This window comes from Pogoniulus pusillus, unplaced genomic scaffold, assembly GCF_015220805.1.
Source record: "Pogoniulus pusillus isolate bPogPus1 unplaced genomic scaffold, bPogPus1.pri scaffold_50_arrow_ctg1A, whole genome shotgun sequence".
In the NCBI taxonomy this organism is placed as follows: domain Eukaryota; kingdom Metazoa; phylum Chordata; class Aves; order Piciformes; family Lybiidae; genus Pogoniulus; species Pogoniulus pusillus.
In genome coordinates this window covers 191,656-210,929 of record NW_026974709.1, presented here as the reverse complement: position 1 = coordinate 210,929, position 19,274 = coordinate 191,656, and the positions used below count along the sequence as shown (strand labels likewise).

The window sequence follows — 19,274 nt, the reverse complement described above, 5'->3', positions numbered from 1 at the left end:
TGAGGAAGTGTGTAACAAACTGGGCTGAAAGCAGGAGAACAAGAATGGAAGGTCCTGAGACTAAAGGCCAGAATGACCTAGAGGGCTGAAATCAGCAACAAGCCAAGGCAGGGCTGTTACAGATGAAGGTCAGGGAGAGATCCTGCATCCATCTCACATGATGAAGTGGGACAGAGAGGAAGTGAGACCTCAGCAGACCCCTGCCCAATGGTGGAGTGTAGGGGTAGGGCCCATGAATGCCTGCTTGGGTGGTGTTGGATGTCAGGAGTTGCTGGGAGAATCAGGGCTGTGTCACAGCCTGGAGCTGGTGGATGCTGGGAGCTGTCCTGACTCAGTAAGGATTTGGCTGTTTGAGCTTCAGCATCAGCTGCTGCCACCACCAATGCAGCTAGGAGCTAGCCAGAGCAACACAGCTGCTGAAATAAGCCCTGCCACACCACTGCAGCCTTCATCCTCCATCTGTCCATCCATTGTTCCACCTGTACTCACTCTGGGCCCCCCTTGAGTTCCCAGGACTCCACCAAGGTCCCAGCATGGCCCAACAGAAGCCCCCGGGAGGAGATCACCCTGGAGAACAAGGTGCAAGAGCTGAAGTGCAGCCTCAAAGGAGAGGGAAAGCATGAGGAGGACAAATATGAGAACAAGGAAAAGAACTAGAGGAGAACGAATCTGCAGTGACCCTCTCTGTGCCTCTGAGTGGATTAATTAGTGCCTGTATGCACACAGAGCTTCCCATCCCAGTTCAAAGCCAGTGCAGCTCCAGGGTCCCCACCATGGTACCAGATTATCTGTGTTCAAAAGCCTTCAAAAGGCTTAAAAACAAGTGAAAAAAAGAAAGAACTCATCCACATCCCTTCAAAACTCAAAGCCCCTTAGAACCCCTTGGAAAACTCTTTACAAACTAATTCTGAAGAGATTTCAGTGAGTTTCCAGGCTTATTTATGTGGTTGTGTTCCAGTGAGTTCTCTGGGGCCAGGGAACGCTCTCACACACGGGCACCCCCTCCAGGTACAGTTTCAATACTTTATGATAGCTTAAACACTAAAACCATAAAAAGGTATCCTGGAAAGCACAATACCTATGGCTCCCATGCTACAGCCATAGCGGGAGAAGCTACAGTGCTGACTGAGACATGGCAAACAATCCCAAGTAGCTCTATTGGTCGAAGGGCAGGCTACACTCACCCTATGCCACTGGCCAGCAGAGCTCCTGAGTTGTGCAGACAGCAGAGCTGGTCAGCTGCCATCTCGAAAGGTAGGTGTCCCCACTGAGAACTGCACCATCATGGTGGTCAGACTGGTGCTGCTCCAGCTCACCTACCTACACCCTCGGTTTAGATGTGTTCCAAATTCTGCGATGTGTGGCCAGTATGTCCCAGAGGGCTGAACCAAGCTGAACCAAGCTCCTCCCTTAGCTCACACTGGGTTACACAATGACGTTCCCTACTGCCCATGCGCTTTGTTGGCTTTGGTGGTTGCGCAACCCCCTAGCAAGGGGAGCCTTCATCCTTCTTCAGCTCCCTCTGCAGCTGGTTGTCCTCTGCAGAGCTTTTCAAGGTCAGTGCTGGCTCCACATACTGTTTAGCCAACACCACATTCCAGCCTCTGATTACAGGGATGGTACCTGTAAGCTCTGTCACTTGAGAGCTCAAAGACCCTGGAGTTCTCAGGTTCTGGTAACCTGGCAACTATTTGGCCTGTTGTCTACTTCTGGTCACACACATACCAACTCTTCCTCTTACAGCTTGACACTCTTCAAAAATGCTTAACACAGTTTACAACTGCCCCCAAAATCACCAACATCTCTTTAAATCTCTGTCATGGAACGCAGTTTCACAGGAAATTTATGGGGAAAACACGCGAGGCTGACTTGTAAAGACCAGGTGATTTATCGCTAAAATATGGAGATCCCCTTCCCGAAAACTAAATTACCCACGTGAATTCTTTGATATGAGGTTGCAGAGTAACATTTCAGAGAATGGCAAATAAAAGAGAGTCTATGATTTTTTGGAGTTTTCGAGTCCTTGAAGTTGTTCAGTCTTTAGGTAAAAGAGTCCATTGCTTTATTCACTGTTAGGCAGTTCAGTTCAGCTGGGTTCGAAGTTTTGGGCGGTGTCTGTTCCTTTGTCAGGATCAGGCCTAAGCAGGCCTCTGGCCTCCACGTCCCTTACATTAAGCAGGCCAATCAGGAGTGAGAGGTCACCGGAGCAGGCAGGCAGACGAGCTGACAGGTGAATGAGCAGGCAGAGAGCCCGATCCAGGCCGACACACCATTTTACAATGTTCAAAAGAGAGGTGTGCTCACCAGTTCAGACGATTTTTACGTTATTTTTACAGATTGGTACAAAGTTATAATCAACCTGCATAATTGGACAATTCTTACCGAAACAACCTGTAAGACCACCCAAAGTTCGGCCCATCAGCAGGTGGTCAGTGTATATGAGAACCAAGGCCGATGGTTGGAAAACATTGGCCGATGTTTACCTTTTATCTGCACTAGGGAGGAAATTTCTCATGGGTACTGAAGATTGTTTTGGGTTTTATGATGCTTTTGGCTTATAATGTGAGACACTGCAATATTCTCAGCAAAGGCCTGCTAGAATGGGCTTTGCTATCCTCCATGACAACCTCCTAAAGACTGAACAATTTTCATTTAAATATAAAAAAAACCTCTTAAGAAGTTTCTAAAACCACCTAAAGGTGCAATAAAATTTCTTTAAGAGCATTAGAGAGATTTTAATGAGTTCTGGGTTTGCCAAACCCTTCAAAGATGCCTGAAAAACCACCAAAGTGTCCTTAAAAACTCTTCAAAAGGAATTCAATTCTCTTTGAACCTCTTAAAACTGATTTTGTAGATACTGTAATAACTTCCTGGTTTCTTGAAGCTTTCCACACCCTTCAAAAATTATTATTAAGGAGTCTTAAAGCTGCCTTAAAAAACATCAACATCTATTCAGAACTCATTAAAGACACATAAAACATTGAAACAACTTCTTTGTCCCTGAAGTCTCTTCAAAAATCACCTAAAAATAACCAAGATCTATCCAGAAGTCATTAAAATACCTCCAAAACCACTAAAAACTCATTCTGAAGAGATTTCAATGAGTTTTGAGGCCGCTGTAAGTGTTCAACACTGTTCAAAAATGCTTAACAAGGCTTAAAACCACCTGAGAACTATAAAAATTCTCTTCAAGTCATTAAGAGCTGTTCAAAACTCTAGAGACTAACTTCAGAGGTTTCTGGGAATATCTAGGCCTCCTCATCAGTTCTACACTCTTTAAAAGCATCTGAAAATATTCAAAACTGCCTGAAAAAAAAAATCACCAAAATCTCTTCATAAATCTGGAAAACAATTAAAAAGTTAATAAACTCTCTTCAGAGCTCTTCAAACTAATGCTGTAGAGATTTTCATGACTTTCTGGACTGCTTTACAAACTCCAACACCCTTGGAAAAGACTTCAATAGGCTTCAAAGTTCATTAAGACTCATCAACATCTCTCTGAACCACTTTAAGGCCCAAAAAATGTCATCACAATTGTTTTCAAGCTCCCGTAAGTTCCTCAAGACATTGTTGTGGAGGGAGATTTCTCTATTCCTTCCTTACTAGGGGGAGGTGAGAAATTAATTTGAGGTGGTGTTAATTTTTTATAAAAGTTATTTATTAAAATTAATATTTACAAACTCTTGCCACCCCCAACCACTATGTAATTAAGTTCTATTGCATGGTTATGAAAACAGGTAGGGTATGATATATTTACAGGGATTGGATTATTAATTATCAAATTATCAACAATTATAGACAGAGAGAAATTTCCCTCAGGCTTAATGCCTGCTTAGGAGCTATGCTGTTTGTCCAGCAGGGGCTGAAACCTGTCTGCTCTAAGGCAGAAGTAACTTATATTACAAGGAATTAAAGCTTACTTAAATGTGTTGCCCTTAAGTATTAATCGTTAATCACCCTCCTGGGATTGTGTCACAGCGTGCCCAGTGTGTCCAGGTCTTTGTGAAGCTGGAGTCTTCCCGGCTTGCAGGGAATAAGTGTTCCCAGTCCCTGGGGTAAACAGGATTTCTCTAACCTTCTCTCCTGGTGTGAAGCGGTCTCTGCCTCGATGCTGCTGCTTCTTCTGGATGCTGTGTGTCCAAGGATGGTCAGGCAGGATTTCCAGGTGCAGGAGGAGGATTTGTCCACGCAGCTTCTGGCACGGTCTTCTCACAGCTAGCAGGCTGTGTTTGTGGGTTTGCAGACAATCTAGAAGGTCTGCTTTCCCTTAGGCTACAGCAGCGGGCATGCAATGTGTGCCAGGCTGCTGGGAGATTGATCTCCGTGAGATAGCTCTCGGCTTAGGGGCTATTGGCTCCCCATATATGTATCAAGTGCAGGCATGAATGTGCTCTGCTTCCCAAGGGTACGCAGACAGGTTAACTGCGAGTCGAGATCAATGCAAGAGGGCTGAGCTCAGCGAGTATGCAAGGAAGGGCCAGATCCTGTGTCTAGTCCTTGCAAGCAGGTCAGGGCTGCAATGTGGATCAGTGAGCTGAGCTTGAACAGCTAAGTCTGAACCTCTGAACACGTGGTGGTCCTTTGCATCCCTCTTTATAGACTCTGGGTCGAGATTCGTGGCTCTTTTGGCCATCTAAAGTGACCAATCAGGCTGGCAGTAAGCCAAACCTTACCATAATAGGCAGGAGCTGTTTGCCTGGACCCTCCCAAATGTGGGGATCACCTGGCGGACCCCCAGGGATACACAGGCTGGGCGTATGTGTGCTACACAACCTGTTTACTACCATGGGTTCTGGCAGGAAAACATGTCCAGGCATACAGAGGCATAGAGAGGCTTCTGTTTTGGAGCTGCAGCCCCTCCACCACAGACATCTAAAGCTGCATTAAAATCTCCTTTAAAGATTGCTGGAGAAATTTTCAGGAGTTTTTGTCCCCACAAAACTCTTCAAATATTCCTTAAAAAGGCATCAAAACATTTTCAAAACTCCTGAAAACATTCTCAAAAGTCAACAAATCCTTTCAAAACTGTTCAACAGCTCTTGAAATTTCAAGAAAATCTCTTACGAACTCTCAACAACTCTCAAAAACTCATTCTGAAGAGACACAATTGAGCTCCAAGGTTTATTTTTGTTTACAAGACTACTTGAAGAGTGCCAATGGGTTAAAACATCCCTAAAAAATCATTAGCTTCTCTTTTAAAACTCCTAAACTCCCTTTTCAAAACTTCCTAGACCCACCTAAAGATGGTTTCAAACTTTTTTCCCCAGATTTTAAAGAGTTTTTTTGGCATTCAGAACTCTTCAAAACACCTGCTTAAAAATAATCAAAACCCGCTTCAAAAATTGACTAAAGTCTCTGCTAAACTCCTGAAAATTGATTTGGAAGAGCTTTTAGTGAGGCTTGGGCTTCTCTAAGCATTCAACATCCTTCCAAAATGCTTAAGAAGGCTTAAAAGTGTCTGAAAAATCATCAACATCTCTTTGAAACCCTTTAGGGCACCAAAAAAATCACTGAAATATATTAACATCTCAGAGAGTTCCCTAAAACCACCTAAAGAAGCATTAAAATCTCAAGAGTGTTGCAGAGACCTCAGTGAGGTTTTGTGTTCTCAAACATCTTATACTAAGCCTGCAAGATTACAAAAGTGTCTTCAAAACATCTTCCAAAGTCAAAAGCACTCTTCAAAACTGTTCAGAATCTCCTGAGATTCCATGAAAACATCTTAAAACCTCTTAACAAGCATTGATGTTGTCCCTTTTCCAAGGGGACAAGGCCTCACTCCTGCCTGGCCTCTCCCCCATTGCCAGCTCATCCATGTCCCTGTGCTTTTGCTGACCCAGGGCCCTGTGTCACTCACCTCCACTGCTACTGTCGCTGGAAGGGCAGAGAAAAACGTGGCTGAGGAAGCACCTAAAGAACTGGGCTGAGAGCAAGAGAATGGAAGGTCCCAGGACTAAGGGCCAGGAGGATCTGGGGGGCTGAAAGATGCAGCAACAAGCCAATGAGGAGAGGTGGGGTTAACAGGGGAGGGGTGGGAGGGACCCTGCAGGCCTGCTCATGCAGAGGACTGATGGAGACTGAGAGGGAGCAAGAGCTCAGATGACTCCTGCCATGGGGTATGGGGTGGGGTGTGTGGGTAAGACTTGTAAGCTCCTGCTTGGGGCATGTTGGATGTCAGGAGGTGCCAGGGAACTGTCTTGACCCTGCCAGGATTTGGGTGTTTGACCTTCCAGGCTCAGTAGCTGCCACCAACATTGTAGGGAGGAGCCAGGCAGAGCTACACAGCTGCTGAACTCAGCTCTCCCACTCCCTCCTTGACCCTCCATCTCTCCATCCATTCCTCCATCTCCATTCACTGAGTGCTCTGAAACCCCAGGGAGCCACCAAGGTCCCAGGTGTGAGAAAGGACAGGATTCATGTTGAGACAGGTAAATGTGTCATATAGGGGGAGCAGATGGCAGGATGTGCAACAACATAACCACATCCAACCTGTCACCAACTGCAAGAGTGTTCAGGATACCAACCAAAGGAGCATGTGCACTACCTAAGGTCAAAGCACAGAAGAGGAAGACGTCTGCCTTCATCCTGATGACCACCAAAAGGGGGATGAGAAGCCCCTAGGAGTCACACCATGCAGGTGCACAAATGCTCTGCCTCTTCCTAGAACTGCTTTGCATAGTTCCAAGGATTGTAATGCATAATTCACAGAACTCATTGCTTATGTATAACTTGGTCATAAGAAAGGTCAAGTGTAACCGTTGGTGGGCACACGAGTCGGTGGAGCGCAGACTCCCCTCGCATTCAGAGCTGTTTGCCTACTAACTCACAAAACAAAAACCACAACTTTTTTTTGCATGCTGGTGTGGATGGCTCATGAATAACACTGGGCTGATCTACACACCCAGCACAGCCAGCAGAAGGCCCTGGATGAGAACCCCCTCAGGAACAAGTTGCAGAAGCTCAAGTGGACAAGCTGCAGAAGTGGCCCAGGTGACCCTCATGAGGTCTTGCACCTGGGCTGGAACAAGCTTCACAATCAGCATAGGCTAGGGGAGGAGCTGACAGAAAGCAGTCCTGCAGAAAAGCACTTGGGGACTTTGGTGCAGAAGCAGCTGGACATGAGCAGGCAGTGGGAGCCTGCAGCCCAGAAGGCCAATGGCAGCCTGGGCTGCACCAAAAGCAGATGGAGAGAGTAGACTGTGCCACTGTGCTCTGCTGAGACCTCACCTGCACTGCTGCCTCCAGCTCAGAAACCTTCCATGCAGCAAGGGCATGGACCTGATGGAGAGGGTCCAGAGGAGGCCACGAAAATTAACAGGGAACTGGGGAACCTCTGCTATGAGGACAGGCTGAGGGAGCTGGGAGTGCTCAGCCTGGAGAAGAGAAGGATCTGCAGAGACCTAAGAGTGACCTTCCAGTACCTGAAGGGGGCTACAAGAAGGCTGCAGAGAGACTGTGTGCAGAGGCCTGCAGGGACAGGACAAGGGCAATGGCTGCAAACCAAGGCAGAGCAGCTCAATCTAGTGGAGGATGTCCCTGCTGACTGCAGGGGGCAGGACTGGATGAGCTTCGGAGCTCCCTTCCAACCCAAACCACTCCATGATTCTAAGTGCAGATTTGAGGGAGAGGAAGAAGAGGAAAAAGATGACAAGGTGTGATGGTTTGGGTGTTACCTGCTCCCCCACTCTTATGAAATCACCCAGACTAGACTCAGCCAGATGGAAATTAAAAAATGAAGCTTTATATTTACAGCTTAGCACAACATACAAGCAGGTATTTACCATTATACAGCTACATTACAGTTTAAAAAGTAATACAGAAACACAATACCCCTCCCAGAAACAATCAGAGTCCCCAGGAGAGCTGCCGACCCAAACCCCCTCCCCTCTTTCCCTTCCTTCAGAATAACCAGATCAACCCACAGATATCTCATGTGGACAAATCTGGAGATCTGAGGTGAGACGTCAAAAAGACAACAAGGAGGTTAGAGGAAAAAGGGTTAGGTGGATTTAGAGAGTTAAGGCAGAGACAGCCACAGAGACCAAGAAGGCACAACTCCAAGTGAGAGCTAACAAGCGCCTGAAAAGTGAGTGTCTGATCTCTGTTTTGACTGGTTGCATTTCTCAGCAGAAGAACTGAGCGATACAGGGTACATGTTGTCTTCTCTCTTCTCCCAGCCAAGGATCTAATTTCTCTCAGTAAAATATTCTAATTAGTCTCAAACCAGCACATGAGGCAGAAGAGGACAATGAAGAGGACAAGGAGCAAGAGGAGAACAAGAAGGCCAAGGATGAGGAGAATGAATCTGCAGTGCCGCTCTCTGTGCCACTGTGCAGGCAGCAGATCCACCCAGCTCACAGCCAGGGCAGCACCAGGGGCCCCACTTTGCCACCAGACCCTTCCTGCTCAAAACCCTCCCAAAATGCTTACAAAGGCTTAAAATGGCCTGAAAAAGAACTCACCAACAACCCTACAGAACTCATCAGAAACTCTGAAAAATTAATTCAATTTTCATAAAAACTCCACTGTAGGCTCCCAGTGCCACCAGGGCAGGCTCCCAGTTATCTCCCAGTGCTTCCAAACTCCTCCAAGCTCCTAAACCCACCTAAAGACAAATTCAAGTCTCTTAAGAGCATTGCAGAGATTTCAATGAGTTCTGGGTTTGTCAAACTCTTCCAATATGCCTGGAAAAAAAAAAATCTCTAAAATAGCTTAAAAACTTCTTCAGAAGGCACAAAAAACTTTGAAATGGTTAAAAGTAATTTGGTAGAGATTTCAGTGACTTCTGGGCTGCTTTAACCCTTCAACACACTTCCAAAACACTTCAAGAGGCTTAACATCACCTGAAAAACATCAAAGTATCTTCCAAGAGTGCTTGGAGCTCATTCCAAGTCATTAAAACCTGTGACAAACTCCCACAGCTAATGCTGTCAGTGTCCAGGCCTCTGTGACTGTTTAATCTCCTTCAGAAACACAATTCAAAATGTTTAAATGTTGAACTGACAGAGAACTGGGAGCACTGGGAGCCAGACTGGGAAGGAACTGGGAGTGCTGAGCCTGAAAAAATCACCAAAATCTCTCCACAAGGCTGAAAAACTCTGCACAAGTTAAACTCCTGTTTGCCCCCAGTCCTCCCAGTTGGCTCCATTTATAGCTCCTAGTGTCCCAGTACAGCTCCCAGTTTGCCCCCCACTGCTCCCAGTTGGCTCCATTTATAGCTCCCAGTATCACAGCACAGCTCCCAGTTTGGCCCTCAATGTCCCCAGTATGGTTCCCACTGATCCCGGTTCAGAAACACTTGAAAATGTCTAAAAGAGGCAAAGAAATCACCAAAGTCTCTCCAGAACTCTTAAATACTCTCCAGAAGTTCATAAACTCTCTCCAGAGCTCTTCAAACTCCTTCTGCAGAGACTTTAATGACTTTTTGGGCTGCTTTAAGCCTTCCACACCCTTGGAAGGCTGAAAACTGCATTAAAAATCAACATCTCTCTAAGTCTCTTAAGGCCTCTAAAATATCATTAATATATCTAAAACTCTCCTAGAACTTCCTAAAATCACCCAAGGATGCATTGAGATCTCTTCTGCAGAGTGCTGCAGAGATTTTAAGGGATTTTGTGTTCCCAAGTACACCTCAAGACCATCAAAATGCCTTCAAAAACTCCTGCAAACACGTCAGAGTCAACAAATCCTTCAGGGCTGACCCAGAATCCCTGCAGTGTCCTTCAAATCTCCTGAGCAACTCTCAACCAGTCACAACAACTAATTCTGAGGAGCTTTTCGTGACTCTCTAGAGGCTCATTGATCTCTTTGACACTCTCCAAACAGACTCAGCAAGGCTTGAATCTGCCCTAGAAGTCATCAACAGCCTTTAAGTCTTAAACCTCCTTAGGAACTCATTTAAAACCTCAAAATCTCTTGAGAATGATCCAAATGTGTCCAACAACCATCACAAAGTTCTTAAAACAACTAAGATCTGTTTAAAAGTGACTCAAAAGGACTAAACCAAACCAGCCCCGCAGCAGCAGAGCTCTCAGCCACTGCCCTGAGCCAAAGCTGCTCAGCAGAAGAAACAGCTACAAACTGCCAGCACTGGGTGCCAGGCCAAGGGGCTGAGGCAGGAGCACCCCTGGCTGCTGGCCCAGCACTGCCAGCAGCAGGAACTGGCAGGCTGGGGCAGGGGGGGACAAAGCCCTGAACCTCACAAACAGCCTCCCCCTAGCTCCCTGTGCCCCCCAAGGCAGCCACGCCCGACCCTGCCACAAGCCGGAGGAGCCAAGGCCCAGCCCAAAGGTGCCCCCACGAAAAACACAACAGGCAGCCTGAGACCTCCAAGTGCCTCCCTGGCACCCTCATGTGCCCCCTGGCACCCCAGAACTATCCCAAAGGAAACAAAAATGTCCCCAAAGGAGTCCCCAGATGCAGCTGAAAGGAAGAACAGGAGGGGCTGAAAATGTTGCTGCCCTACTGTGCTCTTGCCCCTAGGCAGGAAGGGTCCCAAACGGTGCTGCCAGGGCCCTGCCACTCAGAATCCCTGCAGGCCCCCAGCCCTGGCTGCCTCTGGGGATCCTTTCTGCCCCACCTGGGCTTGCAGCCATTTTCGGTTCCTTTGGGATAGATTTCGGGTGCCAGGGCAGTAACTGAGAGTCCTGGGGAGGCAGTTTGGGGTCCCAGGCTGCTGGTTTGGCTCCTTGTGGCCATTTTAGGGTCCTGGGGTCTTACTCTGGGGTCTTGGGGGAACATTTTCAGAGCCGGGAGGCATTTTGGGCTGGGCCTTTGCTCCTCCAGCTTCACAGTATCACAGTATCACCAAGGTTGGAAGAGACCTCACAGATCATCAAGTCCAACCCTTTACCACAGTGCTCAAGGCTAGACCATGGCACCAAGTGCCACATCCAACCTTGCCTTGAACAGCTCCAGGGATGGCGACTCCACCACCTCCCCAGGCAGCCCATTCCAGTGCCCAATGACTCTCTCAGTGAAGAACTTTCTCCTCACCTCGAGCCGAAATTTCCCCTGGCGCAGCCTGAGGCTGTGTCCTCTCGTTCTGGTGCTGGCCACCTGAGAGAAGAGAGCAACCTCCTCCTGGCCACAACCACCCCTCAGGTAGTTGTAGACAGCAGTAAGGTCACCCCCCTGAGCCTCCTCTTCTCTAGGCTAAACACCCCAGCTCTCAGCCTCTCCTCGTAGGGCTTGTGCTCGAGGCCTCTCACCAGCCTCGTCGCCCTTCTCTGGACACGCTCGAGCATCTCAGTGTCCTTCCTAAACTGGGGGGCCCAGAACTGAACGCAGTACTCGAGGTGTGGTCTGACCAGTGCAGAGTACAGGGGCAAAATGACCTCCTGCTCGTGCTGAACCACACCATTCCTGATGCAGGCCAGGATGCCCACTGGCTCTCTTGGCCACCTGGGCACACTGCTGGCTCATGTTCAGGCGGGTATCAATCAGCACCCCCAGATCCCTCTCTGTCTGGCTGCTCTCCAGCTACTCCGACCCCAGCCTGTATCTCTGCATGGGGTTGTTGTGGCCAAAGTGCAGCACCCTGCACTTGGAGCTATTGAATGCCATCCCCTTGGCCTCTGCCCATCTGTCCAGGTGCTCAAGGTCCTGCTGCAGAGCCCTTCTGCCCTCCAACTCAGTCACAGCTTGTGGCAGAGGCCAGCGTAGGCTGCCCAGGGGGGCACAGGGGGCTGGGCAGGACTGCTTGGGGCACTCGGGGGTTGACCTCCCCCCACAGCCTCCGGGACCCGCAGCTGGCCGGGCTGGGCCAGCAGCCAAAGCCATGCAAGGCTCTGGCAGCCTGCCCGGGGCCCGCTTGCTGCCCTCCCTGCAGCGCCGGGGCCCTGCCTGGCCCCAGCCGCCTGCTGCCAAGGCCTGGCTGGAGGCGCCCAGCAGAGCCTTGCGCCCACAGCAGCCTCAGCAGCGCCGCAGGAGGCTGCGGCAAGCAGGGCCGCAGGCCTCATCGACCCCCAACACTGCAGACCCCCAGAGCCCCACACCACCCCCACCCGGCCCCACAGGATCCCAGCCCCGGCCCACAGACCGCCCTCAGCCCCAGGCGGTCCCGATCCCAGACAACAGCTTTCCTCCGGGACTCCAGGAGGGTCCTGATGACAGCCCTCAAGCTCCAAGGGATCCCAATCCGGAATCACAACCCCCCCCTGCGAGCCCCATCGGGGCCGGCCCCAGCCCCACAGACCACCCCTGCAGAACCCCACAGGATGCCCTCCCCACAGCCGCCCCTGCCCAGCCCCCACAGCTTCTCCGCCCAGCCCACAGAGGCTTCCCCCAGCCCCACACCCCCCCAACCCCACAAACCCTCCGGCACCCCAACGGAGCCCCCTGCACCCCCACGCACCCCTCCCGACCCCCAGCTCCACAGCCGCCCCCAGCAGCCCCTCCCTAGCCCCCAGCCCAGCACAAACCCCTCAGCCCCGGGGATCGCAAGCCCAGCCCCAGGCTGCCCCCCGCAGCTTCCCTTACCGCCCGAGCAGAACAAAGGCGGCGCAGAGCAGGAGGCCGAGGCGCAGCTCAGCGCGCAGGCAGCTGCCAAGCGCCGGCCCCGGCAGGCTCCCGGCGGCCTGGGCGGGCAGAGAGCGCTGCAAGCAGAAGCCCCGCAGCGGAGCCTGCCCTTGCGCGCGGCGCGTCCCAGCGCAGCGGCGGCGGAGCTGGGGCCGGAGAGGAAAGTGCCGCCCGCAGCGGAGCGGCGGCCAGCCAAGGGGAGCCGCAGGAGCTCGGCAGCTCCGCCCCGGCGCCCAGGAGCTGCCCCTGGCGCCCGCGGCGCCATTGGTGCTGCTGCCGCCAGCCTGCGCTGGGCTCTGCCTCGCCTCGGCCTTTGCTCTGCGCCGCCCTTTGGGCCGGCTGCCAGGTGGGAGAGGGCAGCGCTGTGGCTGAGGGGGGATCGGAACGCCCGGGGCCTGGGGGCCGTGTGCTGGAGCTGGGAGGGCTTGTGGGGGTTGGGGGTGCGGAGGGTCCGTGGGGCCTGTCGGGGTGCGCTGGGTGCGTGGGAGGTTTGCGCGGTGGGAGTGGGTGGGTGTGGGGGAAGCCTCTGTGCGGCGGTTGTGTGGTGAGGGGCGTGAGGTTGAGTGGGCAGCGCTTGGGGCTGTGAGAGGGCTGCGTGCGGGTGTGTGCGGGGGGTGTGAGCGTGGGGAGCTGCCGTGCGGCCGTGGGCAGGCCGTGGGGAGCTGTGGGGGGGTGCGGCGCTGGACGGTCGGTGTGGGGAGCTGTGTCCGTGTGTCCCGTGGGGGTGTGTGTGGGGGCCGGCAGAGGTGTGCAGGGGGTGTGTGTGCGGTGCCGTGGAGGGCTGAGTGCGGCTGTGTTGCCACGGGTGGGGCCGGGCAGGGGGTGGTGTTTTCAAGGGGTTCCCCTTGTGCCGCTTTGCCTGCTCGCTGGCCCCTGCTCGGGCAGCTGCAGGCCCCCATGTGGCCGCTGCTGTGTGAGCAAGCGGAGCCCATTGGTGCCCTGCGGGGGGCTGCCCTGGCGCTGTGTGCCTGGCCCTGGCCCCTCTGCTGGCCTGCTGGCCGTGGCGGCAGAGCCTGAGCTGTGAGCGGCGCCGTGGGGGCTGGTGTGGGGCAGGAAGGGTCGTGGGCAGCGTTGGAGCTGGCTTGCGGCAGAGGCTGCCGTGGGGGCTTCGCTGTCCCCGCCGAGCCCTGGGGGGTTTGGAGGCTTTAATCTGTGGCGGCAGGGGCCGGGCGGATGCTGTGCTGCAGGGGCAGCGCTGGGCTGAGGGCCGGGCGCGGGGGGGGAGCCCATCCCGGGCCCGTGGGCTGGCTTTGGTGGGGTTGCCGGGCGTGGGTGGCGGGTCTGTGCTGAGCGTGAGCTTGGGAGCGCCTGGGACCGGTGGCAGCTGTGGGATGGTTTGGCTGTGCGGGGGGTGGTGGCATCAGAGCCCTCTGTGCCCCCCAGAGCCTTGCTGTGGGGGTCTGCTGTGCCCACTCTTTCAACAGCGTTGATGATTCTGCAAGTACTTTCAAACCTTTTGAGGCGTTGTGAAGGGTTTTGAAGTCTCACAGAGCCTAATGGCATAGAAGATAGAATGGTTTGGAAGGGACCTCCAATGGTCGTCCAGTCCAAGCCCTGCAGTGAGATCCTCCACTGGCTCCTGGAAGCATAACCTTAATCATTCTCTGGAATTCGGGCTGGGGTTAGTAAGAGCTGCTCTTGGCATAGTGCACATCTCTGTGATGGGTACAGCAGGGGCTTTGTCTTCGAGTCCATGTTGCTTGTGTGGTGTAAATAATGCAGTGCAGACATGCCCAGAGAACAGAAGCAGAGGAGTGCAGTGCTGTGGTGTCTGGGGGGTAGGGGAGCTTAAGGAGGAGTGGTTTAAGGGGACTCCTGTGGTTGAATTTCCAGCAACAGCCTTTTGAGTCTCAGACCTTGGAGAAAGAACAAGCAGGAGCTGCTGTGCCCTATTGGATGCTGTTCCTAGGGGGTTGGCAGCTGCATCTAATCCATGGTCATGCTGTGGGTGGCTGGGTTAGTGTTGTCATAAATAACAGGCATAAACTTGCGTTCATGCAAGTTAAGGCTTTAATAGAGTTGCAGGAATCAAGCAATGTACAGGCCTGGGTGTGCAGGGAGGCTCAGCTCTGCCCTAACGCACACCTTTTGTTTTCAGTTGTCTCTTTTTATATCCTATTCTATTACATACTCAATTCTAAGAAAAGGTTGGGTTTTCCCTTATCAGTTCCAAGAATGGAAGGTGTCTCTTCCACGCATGTCTCTTTTTATCTGGTGGTCCCTCTGGTGGTCTTCAGTGATGAAGTAAGGGGTCTGCCTCAAAATATCCTTTCCGTGAACTCCAAACTAGTCCTCTGTTTGCTCATGCGCAAAGGCTGTCGCTTCCACCTGCCTCCCTCCTCCACCGATCTTTCTAGTTTCTGATTATTTATTGCTGTTATCTTAAGCCAAGTGTATGCTTTTGTGATGGCTGTGCAAGGAGGAGTGCAGCTCCATTCAAAACCCCCTTTCCTCCCGGTCTGTGGCCTCTTGCCACAAATTGATCGGATCAAACATACATTTCTCACAGTGTCTGCATCAGCTGCAGGGTGTGGGCAGTTGTTGAGTCTTGGAGGCTCCTTTGTGGCTTTGGTACTGTTTGTGGTCAATTTGGGGGCAATGTTGGTGGGGTTTGTCTCTTGCATATCTGTGATAGTGGATCCTGTTCCAGAGGCTTGGGTGCGCTGAGGTGTGCTGTGGCATGTTTGGTTGTGGCACTTTTTGCTGGGAGCTGTTTGGTGGCTTTGTGGAGTGTTGGCATTTTGGGGCTCTGACTGTTGGTGCTGGGGGAATGTTTTCTGTCTGTCTGGATGTCAGTGGTGTGGCTCTGTTGTATTTGTGGGGGGGTTGGGATGTTCTGGGTGGCTGGGTGGAGGTTGTTGTTAACTCTGCTGTGTTAGAGCTGGTGCAGGGGTTACCTGAGGGGTGATTTGGGCAGCTCAGTGGGGGTGCTGAGGCAGCTGTGTTGAGGCTGGGTGAGAGTGTGAGTTGTGTTGGAAAGCTCTTGGGCTGGGGCAGTGCCTGCAGTGGTGCCAGGATTGCTGCAGGGGTGTGGGGATGAGGATAGTTATTGGTAGGGGTGTAAGGAGTTGGCTGCTGTGATGGTGCCTGGGGCAAGTCAGTGATATGGTTAATGGGGTGAGTGTGAGGGTGCTGTTGGGTCCTGTTTGCACCAGAGAGGGCTCCTCTCTGAAGGGGTGGCAGGGGAGCAGCAGCTGTGGAGTTGCTGATGTCAGTGGTGGTCAGTTCTGGTGCAGGACTGTTTGGAGGTGAAGGCCTCTTGGGTGATGCACATCAGTGTGGTCAGGGCAGTGGCTGAGCTGATTGAGCTGAGTGAAGCTGTGGTGTTTCACAGGGGTAGGCTCTGGGCAGTGATCTGTGGAACAGAAGACCTCACAGCATGCAGAGTGTGGTGCAGAAGCTCTACTTATTGCAGCACCGTATGTGAGGGGAGACTCCACCAAGCTCACACAGCTGCACCTGCACAGTTGGTTATTGATGCTACAAACTCATTCCTGTTCAGTACATGGGCAGGGTTAGTGCAATTAGCTCTGCAAATAGATGAGGTTATTATCATCCATTCTTGGAACTCATTTGCATACTGCCCCTCCTCACACCTGTGCGCTGCCATCTGCTGCTTGTCTCTTGGGGTCTCTCTGATGAAGGCTTGACGTCTTCCTCACTTTGTCCTTCTCACCTTCTGACCAGTTTTGCTTATCTGGCACCAACTGCAGGTCACCTTCTTGGCCAAAGTTACCAATGTCCTCATCTTAGAATAGAGGAGTCTTCTTTCCATGGGATAGGTGCTGTGTCTCTTCCTGCTTGCATCACCTTGCTTTGTTTATAGCTGATTTATGATGCTTTGCATGGTTAATGGTTACCTAAGTGACTACATTCTGTATTTTCTGTCCCCTCTTTCCATATCAGCAGGCAGAGCAGGGACATGATTTACCAGCTGGGCAAGGAAGTGTTCTGGGGAAAATGTTTGCCTGCAAATACAACTCCCAAGTGAGCTTTTGCTGCTGTGTGGGGAAGATAGAGGGACTCAGTGGGGGAGTGCAGCTAGGGCAGGAAATAGAGCTGCTCTTGAGTACACAGTGGAAGTGAGCAACTATGTAGTATGTGTCATGGAAGCAATACCTAGGGAGGAATTGACTAAGCCAGTTCCTGTTAGGCCTCCTAAGGTGAGCAGGAAGATAAAGCATAAGGCTCACAGGGGTCTCATTGCTGGTTCTCCTGTGAAGTGTGTCTGGTGAGCTGCAAACCTTGATTGCTGTGAGATTAGCCATGGTGATGGTAGCAGGTGTAAAGTACGCTCAAGTGTCTACATCCATTCCTGCTGCCTATGCATGGAGGGCTCGTGGATGGAGCCAAGAACCCACTGGCCAGTGTGGCTCAGGCTGTTCCTACAGAGCCTAATGGCTCTTTCCTAGCAGCACAGGACATTGCTTTGCAGAGGTGATGCTGCAGCCTGGTAGAATTAGATTGTGAATTTCTGGGTGACCAAAGAAGCAGCAGAGGTGTTGGGACAGGATTGAGTTGCCTCTGGCCAGTCACAGAATGTGGTGTTTCAGGGTTTGGTCTGTAAGTGACATGGCAGTGCCTTGGTGAGGGCTGGGAGCCAGAGTAGAGGTTGGGCAGCAGTGACAAGGTCAGGTCACAGAATAAGGAGTTTGGCATCGCACAGTGGCTGCGGAGTTATGTTGGTAGCTGCTGGGGGGAAGTTATTTGCTCCTGGAGTGGATGATGCACCTGCTGGGCGTGGTGAAAAACTTCCTGGAGCTACTGAGGCTGCTGCTGAGCCAGGTTAGCAACGAGAGTGAGATACAAAGAAACAGAGACTGCTCAGGAGGTACTGTTCAAAAACTGCTGCAGAGTGCTGGGCACAGCACAGGGCACAGCACAGGGCACAGAGGAGGTTTCCCCTCCCCACGTGCGTGTCTGAACGCAATCTTTACAGAGTTCATACACCGCTACTGCGGACTCCTGCTGTTTCCTGTTCCTCTGCATTGGGCTCCTTAGCCATGCATGGCAGTGGCTTTTGGGAGTGGGCTGGTTGGGGCTGCCTCTTAGTTGCATTTTTCCTTTCCACATCTGCTCTTTGTTCTTTTTTCCTGTTCTCCTCATGTCTGCAGGAACATCTGGTCTGTTCCTGTCCTCTCTTCTTGTTATCTCTACATTGTCTTAGACAAGCATTGCACAGGTTTACCTTTGTCTAAACATGACATTGGTGTGTGGCAGCTTCCTTCCTGCACAGTAATCAGGCCTCAAGCTTCTAATTCATCCTGGTGAGTGGTGGGAGTGGGGCTGGGCGCAACAGGGTAAGTGTGAGGGCTTGGGTGTGAAGGTTTTGTTCACGAGGTTACTGTTGATAGCTGTAGGGGATTGTTGTGGAGGGGGTTCTCTATGCCTATGCCTATTGGCTCCTTATATGTGCATGGGTGCAGGCTTGAATGAGCTTCTGCATCTAAGGTACGCAGACAGGTTAGCTGCGAATGGAATCAAAGCATGAGGTCTTAGCCTCAGGGAGCATTGGAGCAGTGCAATGGCTTCTGAGCATGTGGGTATGAGCGGCTAAGTGCTTCGGGTGCAGGTTAGAACTATAGCTGATCCTTGCAGGTGGGTGTCGTGGAATGCAGTTTAGGGAAATTTATGGGGAAAACACGTGAGGCTGATTTGTAAAGATCAAATGATTTATTGCTAAAATACGAAAAATCCGCTTCCTAAACTTACTTAAACTATCCCACGTAAATTCTTTTGATCCACGGTCGCAGGTAAAATTGCAGAAAATGGCAAGAATAAGGAGAGTCTATGATTTTAAAAGAGTTCTTTAAGTCTCGATAAGTTGCTCAGTCTTTAAGTAAAAGTTCGTTGGTTACTCAATGTTCAATGCAGTTTCAGCAGAGTTTTGAAGAGTTTACGAAGTTCAGGGCATTGTCTGAACCTTTCCACAGGATCCGGCCCAGGCAAGCCCTGGCTTCAGAGGATCGGGTGTCCACTGGTCTTGTGGCAAGCAGGGTGAGAGATTGCAGGAGCGGGAGCGAGCGAGCTAGCTAGCGAGCGAGCAGGCAGGCTCCCGATCAAGGCAGACACACCATTTTTATAATGTTTAAGAGGGGTGTGCTTAACCAGTTCAGGCGATTTTTACGTTATTTCTACAGATTGGTACAAATTATAATCAACTTGTACAATTGGACAATTCTTACCGTAAACAACCTGTAAGACCACCCAGAGATCGTCCCCCAACAGGTGGTCAGCGTACATGGGAACCAAAGTCCCCTCAAACCAAAACAGAGCCAATGTTTACCTTTTACCCTTCCTAGGGAGGAATCTTCTCACGGTTACTGGAAAGATTGTTTTTGGTTTTGCGATTGCTTTGGCCTTCAGTGTGAGACACTGTAACATGCACAACAGGGGCCTTGCTAAAAGGAGCTTTGCTACCCTCCATGACAGTGGGTCAGAGAGCTGGGCTGCGCTGCATGCAGGGTCAGAGAGCTGGGCTGAATGTGAACTGATCTGAGTCTGAATCTGAACTCGTGTTGCTCCTTTGCACCCCTCTTTATAGACTGTGGGCCAAGATTAATGTGCCCCTTTGGCCATCAGTGACCAATCAGGTTGGCAGAAAGCCAAACTTTACCATAATAGGCAGGAGACTCTTTGCCTGGACTCTCCCAAATATGGGGATCACATGGGCGGACCCCAGGGATACACCAGTTGGGTGTGTGTTTGTTACACAACCTGTTTACTACCAGGGGTCCTGGCAGAAAAACATGTCC

The 19,274-nt window shown here is 51.3% G+C and overlaps 1 protein-coding gene across 4 annotated transcripts in view; it reads left to right on the top strand.

Annotated features, from left to right (window-relative positions):
• LOC135174234 (gastrula zinc finger protein XlCGF26.1-like) overlaps positions 1-19,274 on the top strand; it is a 203,351-nt gene that overhangs the window by 155,710 nt on the left and 28,367 nt on the right. For 2 of the 4 annotated variants that reach the window (XM_064141452.1, XM_064141450.1), the window contains exon 1: positions 12,848-12,865. The exons of the other annotated variants lie outside the window; for them this stretch is intronic. The gene's annotated coding sequence lies outside the window, so the exon portion shown is untranslated. Of the gene's footprint in view, positions 1-12,847; positions 12,866-19,274 lie in introns of those variants that run through there. 4 annotated transcript variants of the gene reach the window in all.